Source organism: Oryza sativa, chromosome 8 (genome assembly GCF_034140825.1).
Source record: "Oryza sativa Japonica Group chromosome 8, ASM3414082v1".
NCBI lineage: Eukaryota > Viridiplantae > Streptophyta > Magnoliopsida > Poales > Poaceae > Oryza > Oryza sativa.
The window spans coordinates 19,387,523-19,394,386 of NC_089042.1; the positions used below are offsets into that span (position 1 = coordinate 19,387,523).

Here is a 6,864-nt window from a genome sequence, read left to right on the forward strand (position 1 = left end):
AGAATGGCAGGCTGGCTGGATAGCGCCCGAAGGTTCCGGGTGCAAGAACACTGGAACTTCCGGCCGGCAAAAAAGAGGAACAGAGGTTTCAAAAATAGCTAGTGCATGTGAACAAATCCTATAGATCGGTGATCTACAAGGTAGCAGAAACAAGACTATCCAAGTGGTTTTCTTCCTAGGTTCACAGATTTAGAGATCGGGGCAAAAACATGATGAACCAAAAGAGAAGATCAAAAGTGCTACCTTGAGAGAGGAAACTGCGAATCGATCACAGAAAGAACCTCCCAGCCACCAATGTAGATGAATCCACAGAGAATAATCGAATTTGATTGGAGGAAAGAGAAAATCACCACTCGGGGCACTGTAGTGGCGGCTAGGGCTGGCGTCGGGGAGGGAGAAGAATGAGGAGAGAGACTAGGGTTTCTAACTCCCCCTGAGAATATATACTCCTCGACACCCGAAGGTTCCGGACAGGGAGGCCCGGAACTTCCGGCCTGACAGATAAAGAGCAGTCAGGCCCAAAACCATGGTAGAAACAAGGAATCAAAAGGAGGAATAGAGGACTATGGACATGCAAAGACTTGTGATGTATATAACCAGCCAACAAGCAATCAGTACAAAACTATGGTCGATATACATCACAAGGAGAAGATAAAAAACAAATTTTCGCAATAAAAGGCACTCAAAGGAATTTCGCAAAGATTTTCAAAAAGGTTTTTGGATAAAAAAAGGGAATGTTTGAGCTGTATTCCTGGTATCAAGACCATCTTCTACACAAGAAGTGATCTCAAGACACAAAAGCTCATTTTTTTTAGTGACATATGTTTGGCTATAAATTAGCCAACCACCCATCACCTAATGTTGCGAGAATCTAAGATATTGAGCTTACTCCTAAGCTCGCAAAATCTTTGCTCATCTAAAGGCTTGGTGAAAATGTCGGCTAATTGGCTCTCAGTTCTCACATGGGTAAGGCATATGTCTCCTTTGGTTTCATGATCTCTCAAGAAGTGGTGGCGAATATCTATGTGCTTGGTTCTTGAGTGTTGAACGGGATTGTTGGCTATTTTGATGGCACTCTCATTATCACATAGGAGTGGGATCTTGGTGAAGTTGTAGCCAAAATCTTTTAGGGTTTGTTTCATCCAAAGGAGTTGGGCACAACAAGAACCGGCGGCGACATATTCGGCTTCGGCGGTGGATAAGACAATGGAATTTTGCTTCTTGGAGGACCAAGAAACAAGGGACCGTCCAAGGAATTGACAAGTCCCGGTTGTGCTTTTTCTATCAACCTTACACCCGGCATAATCCGAATCGGAATAGCCCAAAAGCTCAAAGTCACAACCCTTAGGATACCACAAGCCAAGATTAGGAGTATGAACTAAATATCTTAGAATTCTCTTGACGGCAATCAAATGACACTCTTTAGGCTCCGCTTGAAAGCGAGCACACATGCAAACACTAAGCATGATATCATGACGAGATGCACATAAGTAAAGCAAGGATCCTAGCATGGAGCGATATACCTTTTGGTCCACACATTTACCATTGTCGTTGATGTTTAGGTGGCCATTAGTAGGCATAGGAGTCTTGATGGGTTTGGCATCTTCTATCCCAAACTTCTTGAGAATGTCCTTCACGTACTTGGTTTGAGAGATGAAAGTGCCCTCTTGTGCTTGCTTCACTTGTAGCCCGAGGAAGAAGGTCAACTCGCCCATCATATACATCTCGAACCTTTTAGTCATGATACTACTAAATTCTTCAAAAAAGAGGCATTAGTAGAACCAAATATTATGTCATCGACATAAATTTGGCATATGAATAAATCACTCTTAAATTTTTTAGTGAAGAGAGTAGTATACGCCTTTCCAATTTCAAAACCATTTTTCAAAAGAAAATCTCAGAGACATTCATACCAAGCTCTAGGGGCTTGTTTGAGCCCGTAGAGCGCCTTGTGGAGCTTGTACACATGGTTTGGCAACTTTGGATCCTCGAACCCTGGTGGTTGCTCCACATAGACCAACTCCGAGATAGGTCCATTGAGAAAGGCACTCGTGACATCCATTTGGAATAACCTGAAATCATGGTGAGCGGCATAGGCTAAAAGGATTCGGATTGACTCAAGGCGAGCAATGGGTGCGAAGGTTTCACCAAAATTGAGACCCTCGACTTTGATGAACCCTTGCGCAACTAGCCGGGCTTTGTTCCTTACAACCACTCCATGTTCATCTTGCTTGTTGCGGAAGATCCACTTGGTGCCGATGACATTTTGGTCGGGTCTCTCCACCAACGTCCATACTTGGTTGCGAGTGAAGTTATTCAACTCCTCTTGCATAGCCATCACCCAATCCGGATCACCAAGTGCATCTTCAACCCTGGTTGGTTCCAAAGAAGAGACAAACGAATAGTGTTGACAAAAGTTAGCGACACGAGAACGAGTAGTTACCCCCTTTCTTATGTCACCAAGTATGTTGTCGACGGGATGATCTCTTTGGACAGTGTGATGTATTCTTGGATGGTGCACCGAGGGGACCTGAGCCTGATCAGGATGCTCTATAGTGCCCTCGGCATCAATCCCATCCACTTGTGCCGTAGGCACGCCTTGACTGTCCTCTGCCCGGAACTTCCTGGCAAATGGACCCGAAACTTCCTGGCCTGGGGAGGTCCGGAGGTTCCGATCATCTGGTCCCGGAACTTCCGGGTCAACTGACTCTTGACTCGATGTAGGGCTATTGGATGTCAATGACGAAGGTTGATCCCTATCTTCTTGGTCATCCTACGTCTCGACTGGTCGTATGTCTCCAATGGCCTTAGTACCTATAGCTTGACTTGGATCCACATCACCTACAACATGTACAACAACTTGCTCTCCTTGGGAGCCATTAGATTCTTCAAATGTCACCTCCCTTGTAACTTCAACAATACTAGAGGTTTTGTTGAAGACACGGTAGGCATGTGCATTTGACTCATAGCCAAGTAAGAATCCTCGTCCACCTTAGGTGAGAACTTAGATGAACAAGGCCTCTTACTCAAAATAAAGCATCTACTCCCAAAGACACGAAAATAGGAAACATTTGGTTTCTTACCACTCAAGAGCTCATATGAAGTTTTCTTTAGAATTTTGTGGAGGTATAGGCGATTGATGGCATGGCATGCGGTGCTCACGGCCTCCGCCCAAAAGATATCCGAAGTCTTGTACTCATCAAGCATTGCTCTTGTGGCTTCAATAAGAGTTCGGTTCTTCCTCTCAACAATGCCATTTTGAGGAGGATCATAGGGGGCGAAGAACTCGTGCTTGATTCCCACTTCATCAAGGAATACCTCCACTTGTGTGTTCTTGAATTCTCCTCCATTGTCACTTCGTACCCTCTTGATGGTGAGATCATAGAGGTTTTGGGCTTGCTTGGCGAAGCGCTTGAAGACATCTTGAGCCTCACTCTTGTCATAGAGAAAATACACCCAAGTGAAGCGGGAAAAATCATCAACAATGACAAAACCATACTTGTTACCTCCAATACTTATGTAAGCCACGGGCCCAAATAAATCCATATGTAGAAGCTCAAGAGGGCGTGTTGTAGTCATGATGTTCTTGATAGGATGTGGATTCCCAACTTGTTTTCCGGCTTGGCAAGCACTACACACACGATCTTTCTCAAATGTGACATTAGTGAGCCCGAGGATGTGTTCCCCCTTTAGAAGAGTTGCCAAATTCCGCATTCCAACTTGGGCTAATCTACGATGCCATAGCCAACCCATGGAGGATTTAGCAATCAAACAAGCTTCCGGATTCACTCTATCCACATCGAAATCGACAAGATAGAGATCACCCTTTAACTTGCCTTTGAATGCTACGGAGGAGTCATCCCTTCTAAAGACGGTCACATCCTCATCAGTAAACAAGCAATTGTAACCCAACTTACATAATTGAGAAACGGATAATAAATTGTAGCTTAATGAATTGACAAGAAGAACATTAGAGAGAGATTGATTATTCGAGATGGCAATTTTACCTAGACCAATTACCTTTCCTTTACCATCATCTCCAAACACAATATTCTCACGAGTTTCGTTCTCCTCATCAAGACTTGTAAACATAATCCTCTCTCCAGTCATATGATTGGTGCAACCACTATCCACAACCCAACTTGTACCACCGGAGGAGTATGCCTACAAAAGAAATCAAGCTTGGGATTTAGGAACCCAAACTTGTCTAAGTTTGGGTCCCTTGATGTTAGTTACCAAAGCATTTGGCACCCACACATAAGTGTGGTACTCATCATTGTAATTCCCATTAAAATAAGCAACCACTTTGCCCTCTAAATTTTTGGAAATTACATATGAATCATAGTAAAGACCATCTGGCCGGAACCTCCTGGCATTATGCCCGGAACTTCCGGTCATGTCTTTTGCACGGCCATTGGCCCAGAACTTCCTGGCAAACCGGCCGGAACTTCCTGGTGGGAATTTTTGAGAGACAGAGACTCCCACCCGGAGGTTTCGCCCGGTTTGTCCGGATGTTCCGGGTTCCTGGCAGCTCACAAGACCAGTCACCTCACTTACTTGTGGAGCTTTACCTTCTCGCACAAACATCAAGCATTCTTTCCCATTTACCATCACACGCTTAGACACAGGACTTCCACCCGAAAACCCGAGCCCGTGTCCATCCTTGTAAGGATGAGCGGTGATGGTCTTGTAAAGGGCATCTTTTGAATGGTATGTCTTCATGCATCCATATTTCACCAAAGTACCCAACCTTTCATTCTCTTTCTTAAGAGCTTGCATAGCATCAATATTAGTAGCATAAGAGTTCAAATCAATATTGTAACACCTAGCACAACCATTGCTAGTAGAAGGGTTAGAAGAATTAGAAACCACATTTGGTTGAGAGGTGCTATTCCAAAGAGTGTCAAATTGAACTTCAAGATCTTTATGACTTTTGTCTAAATTAGCAAATTTTTCTTGAAGAGTTTCATTGACATTCCTAAGGCTAGCTAAAGAACCATTAGCCAAATTAAGCTCATTAGCAAGTTGTTCATTTTTAGCACATTCTTTAGCTAAGCTCTCCTCTAAGGCAAGGTTTCTTTTCTTCTCAAGAATAAGCAATTCTTTTTGCCTTTCGAGTGATTGTTCTTTACTATCCAAAGCTCTCATTAACTTAGCCAAATGTTGCATATCGGGTTTGCTAAAGCTCTTAAGCACATCATCTAATTCATTATCACTTTCCTCATCACTAGAATCAACATCAAGAGAAGTTTGAGAGGGCTTCTGAGTCATCACCTTGCGGCCTTGGGCCATAAAGCAAGAGTAGTGGTAGGAGTCGTCGTCGTCATCACTCAAGTTGTTGAAGAGATGCTCCTTGCTTGAAGAGGATGACTTGAAGGCGACGGTAGCAACACCACCTTCTCCTTCAACCTTGTCTTTTGACTTGGGCTTGGGCTTGACCTCGGGATCTTCTTCATCTCCGGAGTACCACACTTCCGCCATGTGTGCCTCCACCACATGAGCACGCTCCGGCTTCTTCTTGCCTCCCTTAGCGTTAGCTTCATTTGACTTGGGACAATCGGCAATGAAGTGGCCATATTCGCCACAATTGAAGCACGCTCTCTTTGATTGCTTATTTCCCTTGTCATCATCCTTCCTCCCTTTGCCATAGCCACTCTTGTGAAAAAAGTGCTTGAATCTCTTGACAATAAAAGCCATTTCTTCATCTTCACTTTCTTCACAACTTGACTCTTCTTCTTGTTTTGCCTTCAAAGCAACTTTTTGATTTTTGATCATGGCAGCATTCTTCACCATTTGTCTCACTTCATGAGCTTCCTCTTCTTACATCTCATGAGACACTATTCTTCCAAGAATGTCACTTGGGGTGAGTCTCTTGAAGTCTTTCCTTTCCCGTATCATTGATACAAGAGTGGGATTTCTTGGACCAAATACACGGAGAAGTCTCTTGACCACAAAGTGATTTGTCATGTCCTCACTCCCAAGTCCTTTAATCTTGTTGACAAGAATCATCATCCTATCATACATCTATTGTGTTGTCTCCTTGTCATCCATCACAAATCTTCCAAGCCTTCCTTCCAATAATTCAATCTTGGCCTCACGAACGGCGGGTGATCCCTCATGAGCCAATTGCAAAGTATCCCATATCTCCTTGGCCTCCTCTAGTTCATCAACCTTGTTGAACTCCTCCGGACTCAAGGCGGAGAGAATTGCATTGGAAGCTTGAGTATTGCGATGGATGAGTTGTTCTTGCTCCGAAGTGAGCTTCATGTCATCATGGGGTATATCAATACCGGTACAAACAACTTTCCAAATACTTGGATGCAAAGAGATTAGATGCAACTTCATCTTGTGCTTCCAAGCGGCATAATATGTCCCATCAAATTGAGGAGCACGCCCGGAAGGCACGGAGACAAAGTTGTGAGAGGGAATAGTAAGTTTGATGTAATCAAAAGGTATAGTAGCTCCCTTGGGTGGTGGAGTTCCCTTGCTGCTTGCTTCATCTTCTTTTCCATTTTCCTCGTTCTTTCCCCCTAAGTCCGACATCGTGGATCACTCAAAGCGGTGAAGCTTGAATCAAGAGCACCTCGCTCTTATACCAATTGAACGTGCAGAGATGTAGCCTAGAGGGGGGGGATGAATAGGCTTTCCTGAAATTTTCTCAACAAAAGCAACGGTTAAATTGACAGGGCCCGGAACCTCCTGGTGATGAACACCGGAACTTCCTAGCAGTGATGAGCAGCCCGGAACTTCCGGAGTTCTTCAGACAGGAACTTCCGGGCAACAGAGAAAAACGAAATATGAGAAGTATAACAGGTCCTAGCTAGTGAAAATCAGGCACAGGGTTGCACAAGATGAAAATCACAA

General features: G+C 44.1%; 1 pseudogene; it reads right to left on the reverse strand.

The window, feature by feature from the left end:
- Positions 1-851: 851 nt before the first annotated feature.
- On the reverse strand, positions 852-5,793 carry LOC136351588 (uncharacterized; annotated as a pseudogene).
- Positions 5,794-6,864: the final 1,071 nt, after the last annotated feature.